Raw genomic sequence first — 15,759 nt, 5'->3', positions numbered from 1 at the left:
TTTTGGCCTTACTTCAGAAAAAAGGCTTGTGAAAACTTTTGGATATTATCCAAAGCTTCAGATGACTAAGCTTTCAGCACTTTTGACAATAACAACACATAATAGACAGACATGTATTTCAAATACTTCAGTTCAAAAACTGAGATCTTAAAGAAATGAAGTATAGATTTTATACATCTGCAACACACTTGATTTTGCAACTATCCTATGAACTTCTGTTCAAAAGCAAAATGAGGGTATATAACAGTCAAAATTATATATAGGAAAATCTGTTAAGACACTGACTAAATGTCTTATTTTAGGTAAACACAACCTAAATATCTGAGGATAGCATTGTATTGCATTAGATCTAAATGAAGTGACAAAACATAATGTATAAGATCATACCACAATAAATAATGCAACATAGCATAAATCCTAACGTAGCATAAACATTAAAGTTTCTATATAATAATATAATTAATTTCTGAAATATTCTGCATGGTGCTGGAATTGGATACAAAATTTTAACTTTTTTCTTTATTTTAGAATATTTTTAGAATAATGAAAACAGAATAAAAATGAACAAGAACCAATGTTTTGGAATGAAAAAGAAGAAAGGACAAAAGGACAAAAACAAAAGTGTAAAAATCAAACAAAAGGGAAAAAACAATTATGAAGTGACTGCTGATCTTCCTTTACAGTTGTTATAAATATAACTAATTTAATCTCTTTCTCTATAGTTACAACATTGTTTACATTTTTCTATAATCTACTATTTTTATTCTAATAATCAAAATGTATATCATAACTTCATTTTTTCTGTTTCCACAAAAGGACAATAAGGAGTTTACAGTCATCATTAAACTTAGACAATGTCCTATCTCTAATTAAAGCTGCCAATTTGGCCATCTCAGCAAGTTCCATCATCTTCACCATTCATTCCTCCATTGTGGATAAAATTGAACCTTTCCACCTTTGTGCATACAATAGTCTTGCTGTTGTCATATATAAAAACAAAACTTCATGATTTTTTTCCCAGCTGCTTATCCATCAATCCCAAAAGAAAAGTCTCGTATATGAATCTTTAAAATTTTATTTATATGTAATGGAGTCCAAAATTTTCTGGCTTTTTACATGTCCACCAAGCATGATAAAATGTCCCTTCTTGTTGATTACATTTCCAGTGTAAGTTCTAAAAACCTTTATACATTCTAGACAATTTTCCAGGGACATGTACCAGTGATATGCCATTTTATAACAATTATACAGTACTTAAGGCTATAATATAATATAAATTTCAGTCCTTTCAATCACATTTTCTTCAATTAAGCCATCTGCATATTATAATCAAAGTTCTATGATACATCAATTCATTTATTCATTTGTTTCATATTTTATTTCATAAATTGTACACAATTTCATTTCAAATTGCATCTTACAATATTCAAAACCAAAAATTCTCTTATCTATTTTACATCTTTCTAATAATTCTATGTAAGAAACCCATTGCCATTAACATCCTTCTACTGCCAACTCTTGTCTTATTTTTATTCTGTAGGCTCCTTCACAAAATTCTAATATATCAGAGTAAGCTAATCATGTATCTTTAGTAATCATTTCTCTTCTGTAAAATGCTTATTGTGCTGACAGGCACAAAGTTATTTTGAAGCACAACTCAGGTTTAAGTGTCTTTATGTTCTCACTATGGCATGACTAACAAAATGATTTTTAAAATCTACATTAACCTTAACTTTTTGTATTATAGATATCCATGCTACCTAAATTTTAAGCCATATCCATCTAACTCTAAAAGCTTTTTGTTTCTCCATTCTTTCATCCAAACAAATAGTAGGCTGCAAAATATAATTACAGATCAGGTAAGCCCAATGTTTCTTATGCATTTTGTAAAACCATTATAACTAAAATGCTTTTCCCCTGCTACACAAATTTAGATATCTCTTTTTATCATTGTTTAAATGGTAGATATCAAAACTGGTATTGTCTGCAAGATGTTCATTGTAATCACAGTCATTTTCTCCAACTGTGACAATTGTTCTTTTCTCTCATTTAGTTCAGTTGAATTAAGTTAAAAGTTAAGATTTTAACCTTTTTCAATTACTGTTTAATGATGATTTTGTTAAAAATGTGCATTTAATTTAGCCATATCTTTTAATTGTCCCCATGCACATATATTTTCTAATGCTTATGTATACCACATGTACTTAGTACAAAGCTAAGCCTCTGAAGATTCCTTTCTGATTTATCAAAATAAAATAAGAAGCAATGAACCATTAAAATATTCTTTAATTTATCTCTTCTCATAGCGATATGGATAGCATGGGGGGCATTGATTTCTAACTTTTCATTATGGTAAATGCCTACATGGGAATGAAACTAGAGGATCTATGGTTGATTGAACAGTATCTAAAAATTAATCCAGTCAGCCAAAAGGGAAGATTATGGTTTTGGCTGAGCTTTCTTTGAGATATCATGTTTTCCTCGGTAATCCCTTTGTGGTCCAGCAATGGCTGAAATTGACTGGCATAGTGTGTCTCTGTGTGTGTGTCTGTGTGTGTTAAACTTCAGCTCTGCTGAAATTTACAAGAAGCTATCCAACCTGACAATCTTGCTTGATTTCTGTGGGTATAGTAAAAAATTGGTTTATTCTCACTCATTAAATGTAGCCAATAAAGTACAAAAATCCCAAAAGTTAATGTTCAGTAAGGATTTCACCTTTTGCTAAATCTGTTTTTGAAAAATGGATCTTTTTTATGTGTACCTTTTACTTTGCCTGCAATGTTATCCATTTTTCATTGTGATGAGATCATCGTAATTTTCCCTTTTCCTCTCACACAGATGAGTACTGAAATACTATGCATGTCTAGATGAAAATAAATCCTGACTATAGTTTAAAATGGCAAAACTGAGAAAACGCATTCTAATATAAATGTTAATTGTTCCAAAATAAAGGCAAAATTAAGAAATATAGATCACAGATCTGTCCTTGATTTTAGACTTTGCTATTCATTGGAAAAGGAAGCAATCTAAAAAGAGGAGTATATACTGTAGTATTGCATCTTATTTTAAAAATAATCCTGTAGCAATTAAGAGTGGTTAATAATCCAATTTTTAAAAAAAGAGTACTATATAATTAAATGAAGAATCTTAAGTGATATTAGCACATTTTGTTTTAATGGCTCCACTGATCATCCAGAAGTTCAATAGAGGGTAAAATAGCTCCACGACATGGAATAGATAGGTAGTTAGAAAAGCAAACTAAATAGCTACTATATGTTTTGGTATCTCATGAGAAGAGATAGAAAGTATTTTAAAAACAAACAAACAAACAAAACAATCAGGAATATTTTCAATGAATAAATGTAAGCAAACACATATACTCTTTCTTTTTCTCATCAAGATTTTAAAATTTAACTTCTGAAACAAAAACTTGTATTCAATATAAAAATAAATGTATTGTTTCTCCAGGGAATTATAAGTGCGTCTCTGATGAGGGTGCCTTTCCTGCTGCCTTGAAAGAGGCGGTAGTGAGGCCCCTCCTCAAGAGGCCCTCCCTGGACCAGGATGAATTAGCCAACTACTGTCCGGTCTCCAACCTTTGTTTTGTGGCGAAGGTTGTTGAGAGCATGGTGGCACAACAGCTTCCCCGGCACCTGGATGAAGCTATCTATCTGGACCCATACCAGTCGGGCTTCAGGTAGGGGTACATCACAGAAACAGCATTGGTCGCGTTGGTGGATGATCTCTGGAGGGCTCGAGACAGGGGCTGCTCCTCTGTCCTAGTCCTATTAGATCTCTCAGCAGCTTTTGATACCATGGTATCATGTTGCAGCGGTTGAGGGGGTTAGGAATACGGGGCACCGTTCTGCAGTGGTTCTCCTCCTCCTGTCTGACTGCTCGCAGTTTGTGTTGGCAGGGGGACAGAGGTCGACCTCGAGGTGCCTCGTATAGGGAGTGCTGCAAGTGTCGGTCCTCTCACCCCTTCTGTTCAACATTTATGTGAAGCCGCTGGGTGAGATCATCTGTGGTTTTGGGGTGAAGTGTCATCTGTATGCTGATGATACTCAGCTGTACATCTCCACCCCAGACCACCCCAACGATGCCCTTGATGTGATGTCTTGCTGCCTGGAGGCCGTGCGGGTCTGGATGGGGAGGAACAGGCTCAGACTTAACCCTTCCAAGACCAAGTGGCTGTGGCTTCCGGCGTCCCGGAAGGTGCCATCGCTGACTATTGGGGGTGAATCTTTGCCCCCCACAGAGAGGGCTCACAATCAGGGTGTCCTCCTGGACTCACGGCTGTCTTTTGAAGAGCATATGACGGCCGTGGCCAGGGGGGTCTTTTATCAGGTTCGCCTGATTCGCCAGTTGCAGCCCTTTCTGGACCGGGACGCCTTGCACATGGTCACTCACGTCCTTGTCACCTCCCGGCTGGACTATTGTAATGCTCTCTACATGGAGCTCCCCTTGAAGAGCACTTGGAGGCTCCAACTGGTCCAGAATGCGGCCGCGCGGGTGGTTATGGGCGCAACTCATTGTGCCAACGTGACACCCCTCCTGCGCGAGCTGCACTGGCTCCCAGTGGTCTTCCGGGTGCGATTCAAGGTGTTGGTCACCACCTTTAAAGCGCTCCATGGCATAGGACCTGGGTACCTTCGAGACCGACTTCTGACACCAATAGCCTCCCACCGGCCAGTTCGTTCCCACAGAGAGGTCTCCTCAGGGTGCCATCGGCTAAATTATGCCAGCTGGCGACACCCAGGGGGAGAGCCTTCTCTGTGGGAGCCCCAGCCCTGTGGAATGAACTGTTCCCGGAAGTTCATTCTCCAACCTCCGGGCATTTCGCTGTGCACTCAAGACCCTGTTGTTCCGCCAGGCCGAGCTATCAACATAATAATTTTAAATTGGGTGTTTTAAATTTCTGGGGTTTTAAATTGAGCCGAATTATTTAATAATTTTAAATAATTTTAATTGATGTTTGTCTTGTGCTTTTAATAGGCTGTACAGTGCCCTGAGTCCTTTGGGAGAAGGGTATAGAAATAAAATTCTTCTTCTTCTTCTTCTTCTTCTTCTTCTTCTTCTTCTTCTTCTTCTTCTTCTTCTTCTTCTTCTTCTTCTTCTTCTTCTTCTTCTTCTTCTTCTTCTTCTTCTTCTTCTTCTTGTAATAACACATTTTTATCCCTTTGTGTGGTATTTTCTTCTTGATTCTTACAACAAACCTGTGAGGAAGTACATAATGCAAAATTATCCAAAGTACCAATTAACAGGCTGCCAGGTAATCATATTTCAACTGGTTGTAATTATGGCATCAGCACTTCACTTTTTCACTTAATGTAGCTTTCCCCCAAATATCACAATATAGGTATTGACAGGCTTAATTGATCTGAAACCATTAGAGATTATCTGTCAATAGGTCTGCAGAAGAGACACGTATAAATTTTTTAGAAAATAGTGTCAGATTTTTTTAAAAAATCAATGTGTTGCAGCAATCAGTCAATATGAACAATGTGATTTTTGGAAAGAAATATAGGAGTTTTATTATATAATTGAAGCATGGATTTGCATCGGTAGCAAATTATAAACAATGAGGGTTAGTTAATTCTTGTTCTTTGCACATTTTTTCTCTTCACAGGGAGATTCATCTAGGACAATTCTAAAGCCTCCAGGACAAGTAAATAAGAGCTAGTCCAGGGGTCCCCAAACCCCGGTCCGTGGACTGACAACAGTCCATGGCATGCCAGAAACTAAGCCATGCAAACAAATGAAGCTCCATCCCAGGACATGCAGCACATGAAACCATGCCCCCTCCAGTCTGCAAAAGAAAACCTCTCCATGGAACCAGTCCCTGGTGCCCCAAAGTTTGGGACCACTGAGCTAGTCTATTTACATGAGGTAAGAACCAGTTTGAAATTTGAAAATGCTCTCCTTTTCTCAGAAAAGAAAATTGGTTTTTAAAAACCATACAAAATGCTAAGTATATTCTTTAGAATACTCCATTAAATAAAACTGAACTTAAATTTGAGAGCTTCAGATACTTTTGTCCCTGTCACTTCAAACATTTTGTTGCAATGTCTCTGGAATAATCTGTCAGTTGTTCTTTCTATTGTTTTAACAAACCTCTCCTACCTTCACCACCTTTTGCTGCCTTTCTAGTAGTTGCCATTCTTATCTGTAATTCAAAACCAAAAGTTGAGTCAGTTACAGAAGTAAAAATGAAAAGCAGTCTCTCTTTTTCCACCACCACCCCACCCCACCTTGCCATTTTTATGTCCTTAAGGCTTTAGTCCAATCTGGTGCTCCATAGTTCTTATCGCACAGTCTATTTCATATTATATTTATCTCTTTGTTTGTAAAATCCACCAACTGTCTTATTCCTTTCATGCTAAATAAACATTCCCACAAAGGTATGGTCTGTTCATCTACTTTTTTCCCAAGTAATTATTAAAGGTGTTTCATCAAACTGTTAACAACTTACACTCAAACTGTCCTGTTCATCTGTTCATAATTTTCGTAGGTCAAAATCTTTGACAGATTTGATAAATAGCTTTTTGCTGTTAGTTTTAAATTCTTAAAATTATTTTTTTCATTTTTTCCTTTCTTTGATCTGTAATGAAGGCTGATTCGCCGACTGTCTGTTGTTTTTTTTCTTCCTGCCAGTCAGGAGATCTGTCTTTAAATGTAAATTGACTATTTTGAAAGTAATTAAGAAACTAAGATTTCGAGTGAGTACAGTGTCCTAAAGGCTGTGCTGCAGATGCCAGTGTGGTGCCTCTACCTCATCACCTGGACAATCAACTCAGCTGTGCTGCAGGTGGGTAACCTCTCTGCCTCTCCTTAAACTGAGAACTTTCACTTACCAGAGTTAATTATTTGGCCACTGATTACTGCTCACAACACTATACCCACTTCTCTGGAGTTGTCTGTAATGGTATGTGGAAATGACCATGGGAAATGGGAAAGAGATACTGCCTATGGAAAAATTAGATAAGGGGAGTGAGAGACTACAGCTACACAATGGGACAGAGAAAGAAACGTAGGACCTCCCTAATAAAGACAGTGGGAGATTTGTACTTTCAGACTTGCAAGATTCAATTAATGTAGCTTACCATCTCCAAGTGAGATGGGCAGTTAAGAAATATTAAAAAAAATAAATAAGAATTATCATCTGGCCTGTTTCCTGTCTAGTCTACCTTGGAAGGCTGACATGATGAGAATTGAGAATCTTCTTCAACATTCTGTTTGGTTTACATGGGGTCACAAAGACTTCTTGGAATGCAAGTTATAATTACTGATTCTTTTGGCAATGATCAAAAATCTGTCCTATCAGTATTCTTACTGTTGCAATATTTTTAGGATCAGACTCAATAATAATATATAGAGTTAGAGATTCAAATATATTTCTCTTTAATTATAGTAGGCATTCTATATTCACTGAATATTCACAGATAGAAGCAAGGAAAATGGCGAAGGTGGCTCCTTATATATACAAAGGGTGGAGCCAAGAGTAGGAGTGGTGAATTATGAATACATTAGGAAACAAAGAATAAGTTAACCCCTGATATCCCATATATACATTATTTACACATTAGGGAATAAGGCATTTACATCTGACAAATCCCCCTCTAAATGCCGGTTCGCTATACAACACCAATTACATTCAGATTCAGGACAATATAATACATACAATCTGGAAGTTAAGTATTTGTGCTGTTTAGAAGGTAAAGGCTTCGTCAATATGTCAGCCAATTGTTCAGAGGTATCGCAATGTACTGCTTTGATAAATCCATCTTGGGACAGTTGTCTCACATGCTTAAATTTTATATCTATATGCCTGGATCTTTGTCCAATGGCATCGGATCTAGATATTTCAATGGCCGCTTTATTATCTTCATGCATAACAAAAGGCAAAGCAGGTTTTTTCCAAACATCTGAAATTAAATCATTAAACCATACAAGGTTATTTGCAGCTTTAGATAAACAGACATACTCCGCTTCTGTGGTTGAAGTGGCTACCAATTCTTGTTTACCAGTGTACCAGTAAACTGGACAGTCATTTAACAGAAAAATATAACCAGAGGTACTTTTTCTGCATGAAATATCTCCAGCCCAATCCGCATCTGCGTAACATGTAAGTCTTGGTTCTTTGTTATCACTAGGTTCTAATACTAGACAAAAGTCCAATGTACTTTTCAGATATCTTAAAATTCTTTTGACGGCTTCCCAGTGATACATTGTTGGTTTACTAACGTGCCTTGATAATAAATTGAGTGGTAATGCAATATCTGGTCTGGTCCAATTAGATATATAAAGAAGTGAACCTATTACTGATCTATAGAATGTATTATCCTTGAATTCAGGGGAAGATTCAATAGTATTTCTAAGGAAATCAGTTTGCATAGGAGTGTCGCAGGGTTTGGCATTGTTTAAATTACATTTGTTTAGAAGTTCAATAATCTTATCTTTCTGAGTAAGTTTGAAACCCTTTCTAGTTTTGTTAATTTGAACACCAAGGTATTTGTTTATTTTACCTAGAGATCTCAACGAGAAATGTTCATTTAACTTGTTTACAAAGATTTCTCTTCTCTCTCTGTGTTTTCCTATATATAAAATATCATCTACGTAAATCAATACAAACTCAACGTGATCATCACTCTTTTTGACAAAGAAACAGTTATCAGCAGTGGTAGCTTTGAAATCCATGGTTTTAAGTACTTTTACCAAGCAATCGTACCATCTTTTGCCAGATTGCTTTAATCCGTATAAGCTCTTGTTCAATAGCCAAATTTCATTTTTATTAGTGTATTGACTGTGAGGTGCTCTTACGTATATCTCCTTATCTAGTTTTGCGTGTAGGTACGCAGTCTGTATGTCATATTGGAATACATCAAGATTGAGTGTGGATGCTACTACTAGAGCTGTTTTAACACTCTCTGTTCTTACTGTGGGGGAGTATGTGTCAGTATAGTCCTCCGGATATTTTTGTGCATAACCTTGTGCAACCAATCTAGCTTTGTATAAGGTATTGCCTCCTTCTAGATTCTTAATTTTATAAATCCACCTGGTACCAATAATTGTTTTATCTTTGGGTGCAATCGCAGGTGTGAATACATTTAATCCTTGTAAGCTCTCCATCTCCTTTTTCATAGCTAGTTCCCATTTTTCTTTTTCCTCACGAGGTAGTTTTAATACTTCCTCATATGTATTAGGTGTTATTTGTTCACCATCCATATGCATTATGTAATCTTTGTATTTATTTGGTATTTGATTTCTGTTGTTCCTAATAGTTCTTTCTGGTTTGCTATGGTAGTCATGCAAATATCTTGCTTCCTTTTTTGTTAATGTGTCTGTCTTTATTTTGTGTTTACTATTTGTCCATGTTTTGGTTTTGTTTTTGCCCCTGTTAATATTTTGATTTTTTATCGTCCCTTCCTCACTAGATTTGATATCCTTGCATTTGTTCGGAAATATTTCATTAAGATGTAATTTAGACCAGTTGGCCTGTTCATGGAACACAGCTGTTCTGGAAACTATAAATTTATTATTATTATCAATGAATCTGTACCCTTTGGTGCCAGTTTCATATCCCATAAATCTTAATCTTCTGGATACGTTTTCTCCCTTTCTCCTTAATTGTTTGGGTATGTGTACGTCTGCAGTGACCCCAAATATGTGCATGTGTGCTAATTTTGGTTTCCTATTATACATCACCTCATATGGTGTCTTATTCACAATACTGGACCAGGTTCTATTTTGAGTGTAATTTGAATAATGTAGGGCTTCTGACCAAAATTGTTTGCCTAAACCAGCATCCTCTAATGTGCATCTAATCATGGTTTGTAGTGTGGAATTTTTTCTCTCTGCAATCCCGTTTTGGAACGCAGAAAATGGACTAGATGTGTAATGTAACATCCCTCTATCCTTTAGCCATTGGGAGAATTCCTTAGACATGAATTCACATCCCCTATCTGTCATGATTTGTTTTATTCTGATATTATGTTGTGTTTCTATGCGTTTATAAAATTCCTTAAATTTTTGAAAGGTTTCATCCTTGTGTTTTAATGTGTAAACAAAACCATAGCGACTATAATCGTCTACTATTGTTAGGAAGTAACGTTTTCTATAAGTGACTGATGGAGTTAATGGACCAACTAAGTCCATGTGTACTAAGTCAAAAATTTTGTTAGTAGATCTGGTGGATTTTTTTGGCCTGGGACTAGTTTTTAATTTAGTAGATTTACATACTGAGCATTCCAAATAATTTTCACAATTTTTTATTTTGACACCTTCTGCGTGTTCAATCATTTTTTGTACTACAGGAAAACTTGCATGTCCTAACTTCCTATGTAAGATATGAGCACACTCGTCATGTATTGGTTTACCTATTTTTGGTTTTTTCTCATTGTGTGTATCTGTGTGATCATGAGATATTTTGCATTCATCATTGTCACTGTTACTAATATTTTCATCATCTGCCTCAATGCAATCTTCCATATTTGAATCAATATTATGTAACCATCTTTCTTTTGTTATCAGATAGGGTAGGCCTCCTTTAATCATCACAGTGCCTACATTAGTTTTATTCTTCTCTAAAGTTGCTTTTCCCTTTGAGAAAACTATATTGATGTCAGAATCTCTGCTTAATTTTATGACACTTAGTATGTTATGAGGTATTTCTGGTATTAACAATACCCCCTCTATTTTTCCTAGACCAGGCAAGGTCACATTCCCTCTGCCTAGTACTTGAACTTTTTCTTGGTTAGCTACTTTTATTACAAACTTATCCTCTGTAAACGAAGACAATATATTTTTGTTATTAGTGGTGTGATTAGTTGCTCCAGAATCAATAAGCCAATTATTGTTCTCATTTGGTTGCGTTTTGGTGCTATCTTGTTTATTTAGTCCATTCAGTGAACCAGATTTTCTCTCTTTTGAATTTTCTCTGCCCCCTCTATTTTCTCTGTAATTTGGTGGGCTTCTATATTTATGTCTGTCTGTGGAAGACTGTCTATAATTGTATTTATTCCTATATTCTGACCTATGTCTTTCTTTTGAGATTTTGGGGCAATCTCTTCTATTGTGTTCTCTGGATCCACAATTGTGGCATTTAAAGTTTTCATTATATTTTTCTTGAAAAGCTACCTTCCTAAAAGGTTTGTGTTCTGTGTGATTGCTATAACGATTTTTCCTTGAATTGTCTTCTGCTATCAATTTGTTAGATAGACTTTCTATTGACAAATATCCTAGATTGATGGTGTCTAAGTGTGACATAAAACTATCCCATGATGAATCAAGTGAGTTGATAATAACACTTTTCATTGTTTGATCTGAAATCACTTCCCCCCTCAAATGCAGCTCAGCTCTTATTTTGTTTAAAGATATTAAATGCTCACTTATGGAAACCCCTGGTTTTACTCTGGAAGAAAAGAAGTCCTTTGACATTCTTGTGGTGGTTGCTACACTATCGCTGTGAAACAAATTAAACATGCATTGAATTATTTCTGAGACAGTTAGGTTTGGTTTGATGCTATGATACATTGCAGGAGACACGCTAGATATTATTAAGAAAAATGCCTTATGGTGTAAACAATCTATTTTTAAAGTCCAAGGTCTTCTTGGGGGACTAGTGATAAAGAATAGTAAATTTTCTTTCATAAAGACAACCTGAAGTTGTTGATACCATTCTTGTAAATTAATGCCATCAACTCTAAGTTTTGGGAAGTCATTGGGTAAGTTACCCACATTATTTTGTCCATTACTTACAACCTGAGGCAGTCCGTGGTCTCGTAAGTGTAGAAAATTGCAAAACGGCATGGGAATGCTCGCAACGAGTCTGCGCGGTTCTCTGGCCAGTTCAAGTCTTTCCGGACCGTCTACGTAGTTTCGCACATGCGCGTTGTTCATTTCTTCTTTGACGTCGTCGTGGAAGGTTCTCTCCATTGCAGCTCGCTCGCTTCGTTCCTCTTCAGACGAGTCGGTCTCTGGCTCGGTCTTAGGAGTTCTGATGGCGGCGGCTGTTCTTTTCTTTCTTTTGGGTGCGTTGGCACTTGCTTCGGTCTGCGGTGTAGGGCGGAATCGACATGGCTCTCTGGGCTCGGGCGTCGTCGTTCTTGAAGTCAGGATGGGAGCGTGCAGGTCTTGAAGCATCGGCTTGTTCGCTTGCTTCTTTGTTGGCGCTTTGGAAATTTTTAATTTTGGCCCGAATGCGGCAAAAAGCGTCTTCATTGCTGACTTTACTTGGGATTTCGTTAAGTCGTTCTCATTTTCTGATTCTGGCTCTTCCGAGGAATTTGAATCCTCCTTTTCACTTTCGTTGTCTGATAACGTTTTTGGCGCCAGAAATTTTGAACTGAGCATTTTGATTGGCTCTGCTTCGCTCACTTTGGAGGCTTGTGGAAACCAAGATGGCTGCCATTCAAAATTTCGCGCGGGATCACATCTTTTCTTTTTCATAACGACTCTCTCTGTAGTCACATCACTCACAGTTTTTGGTCTTTGGGTTTCTCTTTAGCGATGTTTTTCTCTCTCGCTGCTCCGCTGTTCTTCAGCATTTCTTGGAGGTTCGCGATGAGGCTTTCATCATTCTTCTGGCTTTTTAGAATCTTTAGTATCTCTGACCTGAGTTCGTTGTTTTCTATTTCGATTTCTTCCTGGCCATCATTTTCATTTATTAGTTCTTCTTCTTCAGTGGTATATTCTTCGGATTCTCTCGAAATCGCGTTTGTGGATTCGTTGATTATTTCTTGTTCAGTTTCTATTTCTTTGCTGTAGGCCCTGGTGTTGGGCCTATCTTTCTTAGACATTTTAAGGTATTTATTGAGTCAATTAACCATCCTCTGCTACCAGTTTGTTGCAATATTTTTAGGATCAGACTCAATAATAATATATAGAGTTAGAGATTCAAATATATTTCTCTTTAATTATAGTAGGCATTCTATATTCACTGAATATTCACAGATAGAAGCAAGGAAAATGGCGAAGGTGGCTCCTTATATATACAAAGGGTGGAGCCAAGAGTAGGAGTGGTGAATTATGAATACATTAGGAAACAAAGAATAAGTTAACCCCTGATATCCCATATATACATTATTTACACATTAGGGAATAAGGCATTTACATCTGACACTTACTAAGAAGCTTTCATGACTAAATAGGCAAAATCTCTTTCCTTGCAGGCATTCATGTAGTACATAGTTATATAGGCACACAGGGGAGACAACAGCAGGTAGAGAAATTATTCAGCATGATTTCATCCATATTCATTTGTGAAAACAAATACTTAAGAAAAGAAAGAGTTTAAATAGTTTCTAGTGGTAATTATTAACACTACCAGTTTGGTCTTGCCACTTTAGCATGACCTATTATGTTCAATATACCATACCCTCAGCAAAGGACATATCTACAGTAGTGCATACATCCAAAATTCCACAAGGAAGGACCTGGTTAGTTACACTAAAGTGTTCATATAATTAATTTATTTTCATCTATTGAACAAACTATATTTTGTGAAAAATTCAGTCTGCAAGAATACTTCTTTATCCTTCTAGTTTATTAAGGCAACCAATTATCTTTTTGTATAATGTATTTTGTGAAGTGTGGAAATATTGTCAGCTGGCAGGAACCAAAAGATGTGCCTGCTCCATCATAGCTCCTGCCCTTTGGAATATTTGCCCTTTAGATATCTGGAAGATTCCAGTTCTGTTTGCCTTGTGTAAGGCCATAAAACTGGGTTGTGTGCCCAGGCCTGGGGCCCTGAATGTATTAATGACCCCATTTCTGGTTGTATTAAAATCCATAGTAACAATTTTACTTGATGTCATATATATTTATTTTGTACTATTTCAATTATTTAAATAACTTTTAATTGTGTTTGTGTTTTATGATGAATGCCACCCACAATTATTTGTTGAGATGAGTGGCTATGGAAATTGATTAAATAAATAAATTTCTGTTTTCTGAATGCTAGACATTTGTGAGGTAGCAAAATGTGCTGTCCATTTTTTCTAAAAGCATACCACATTTGCTGCTCCAATTATTTCTCTTGAATATGTTCTGAATTACCTTCTTTTAAACAGCTAAGGATGTTAAAATGGGTGCTGGTACTTCAAAGAAATTATTTTCCACTAATTTCCCACCCACTTATTCAGTTCCCAGAAATACCTTCAATCCTCAAAGCTGAAAATGTGCCTGATCTTAGTGCAGAGACCACAAATGGAGCCAATCCATTAAATAATCTATAGCATATACTTGAGAGACCAGTCCTTTTAATAAAAATTGAGACTGTTGTGTCAGAGCCTATGAAATAATGTCCACTTCAGGAAATGTTTATTTGTTCCATAGACTCACTGTCTATAGCTATTTTTTTAAGAAATATTTCTTATGCTGTATTTTTTGTTCAGAAAACAGGAAAAAAATTCAGCAGGAGGTGACTCTGACTTCATGTTTGCATGATAAATTTAAAAAATACAGTGGTTGAAATGTTACTATCATTTCAGTATTAACCTGTCAGTCCAGTAGTGGGTTGGTCCTGGTTCGGTCCGGTTCTATAGAACTGGTAGTAAAATTGGGGGGAGGCTCCGCCCACCCGCCACAATGTCATCATGGGTGATCTGCGCATGTGCAGAAGCTTCTGCACATGTGCAGAAGAGTACGCGTGCACGATCCCACTGCAAACCGGTAGTAAAGGTAAGTGGAACCCACCCCTGTGTCAGTCCCTTTGCACTCACCATGGTAGCACTAGAGATTGCTTTGTTTAAAACTTGTTAAAAGTGGCACTGACCATCGCTACAAAGAAACAGAACCTGTGGCTCTCCATGTATTGAAGTTTTGCACTCTGAACTGCTTGCTGTTAGCCATATGAATGATCATCCCTGCTCTCAATCCAGGCTTCAGCAGCAGCATGTGAAAGGCAGATGGTTTCTCTTTCTTTTATCAACTGTCACAAGAGCAATCATGCTCCTTCTACAGCTGCTGCCTGCCTCCTTTGAAGGTGTAAAACAGCCCTTTCCTTATTCTCCATGGATGCTTTACCAGGAGAAAAGCAGGGCACTGCAATTTCAGAATGAAAACATCTTATTTTACCCTTAGGGAAATTTATTTTATTTATTTTTATTTATTTATTTTCATCAAGCATGTATTTTATGACAGATACAAGTGTAAACATAATTATAAATACATGAAAAAGATACTAATAAAAGAAGACATTAGGATAGGGATGGTACGCACGCTGGTGCGCTTATGAACGCCCCTTACAGACCTCTTAGGAATGGGGTGAGGGGATTTGGGGAAGAAACCACAGTCAGGTAGGGCATTCTAGGCATCGACAACTCTGTTACTGAAGTCGCATTTTCTGCAGTCTAGTTTGGATCGGTTTACCATGAGTTTGTATCTATTGTGTGCTCTTGTATTGTTTTGGTTGAAGCTGAAGTATTCATTGGCTGCTAGGACATTGTAGCAGATATTTTATGTACTATGCTTAGGTCAGACCAAAGACCACAAAGTTCTAAATTGTCTAAGCCCAAAATTTCGAGTCTAGTGGCATAAGGTATTTTGTTACGAGCAGAGGAGTGGAGGATTCTTCTTGTGAAATATTTTAACTATTTTAAAAAGAATACTTTGCAAGCCCATCCCCAAAATCTTTGGGGATGGGCTATCTCTGAAAATAAAACCACATCAACATCTGGTAGTGAAGAGATGTTAAAAGATCTGCTAGATCCCTTTTTTCTTTTTTTAGCTCTTAAAATTTAGCCGATGCATAAGTGGACA

General features: G+C 36.7%; 1 long non-coding RNA gene across 3 annotated transcripts; it reads right to left on the bottom strand.

The window, feature by feature from the left end:
- Window positions 1-795: 795 nt before the first annotated feature.
- On the bottom strand, window positions 796-7,164 carry LOC117655745 (uncharacterized). Of its 3 annotated transcripts, XR_009623284.2 has the most exons (4): window positions 7,104-7,164; window positions 6,473-6,966; window positions 6,124-6,166; window positions 796-5,216 (listed from the first exon to the last, which is right to left on the bottom strand). It is a non-coding gene; the product is annotated as an uncharacterized LOC117655745 (long non-coding RNA). The 3 variants fall into 3 exon arrangements; XR_004588782.3 differs by lacking the exon at window positions 7,104-7,164 and having other exon boundaries at window positions 6,473-7,086; XR_004588781.3 differs by lacking the exon at window positions 7,104-7,164 and having other exon boundaries at window positions 6,855-7,086.
- Between the last annotated feature and the right edge of the window lie 8,595 nt (window positions 7,165-15,759).

Source organism: Pantherophis guttatus, chromosome 7, assembly GCF_059756535.1.
Source record: "Pantherophis guttatus breed Tessera chromosome 7, ASM5975653v1, whole genome shotgun sequence".
Classification (NCBI taxonomy): domain Eukaryota; kingdom Metazoa; phylum Chordata; class Lepidosauria; order Squamata; family Colubridae; genus Pantherophis; species Pantherophis guttatus.
The sequence above is the reverse complement of the archived record's forward strand: the minus strand, read 5'-3'. Positions and strand labels throughout refer to the sequence as shown.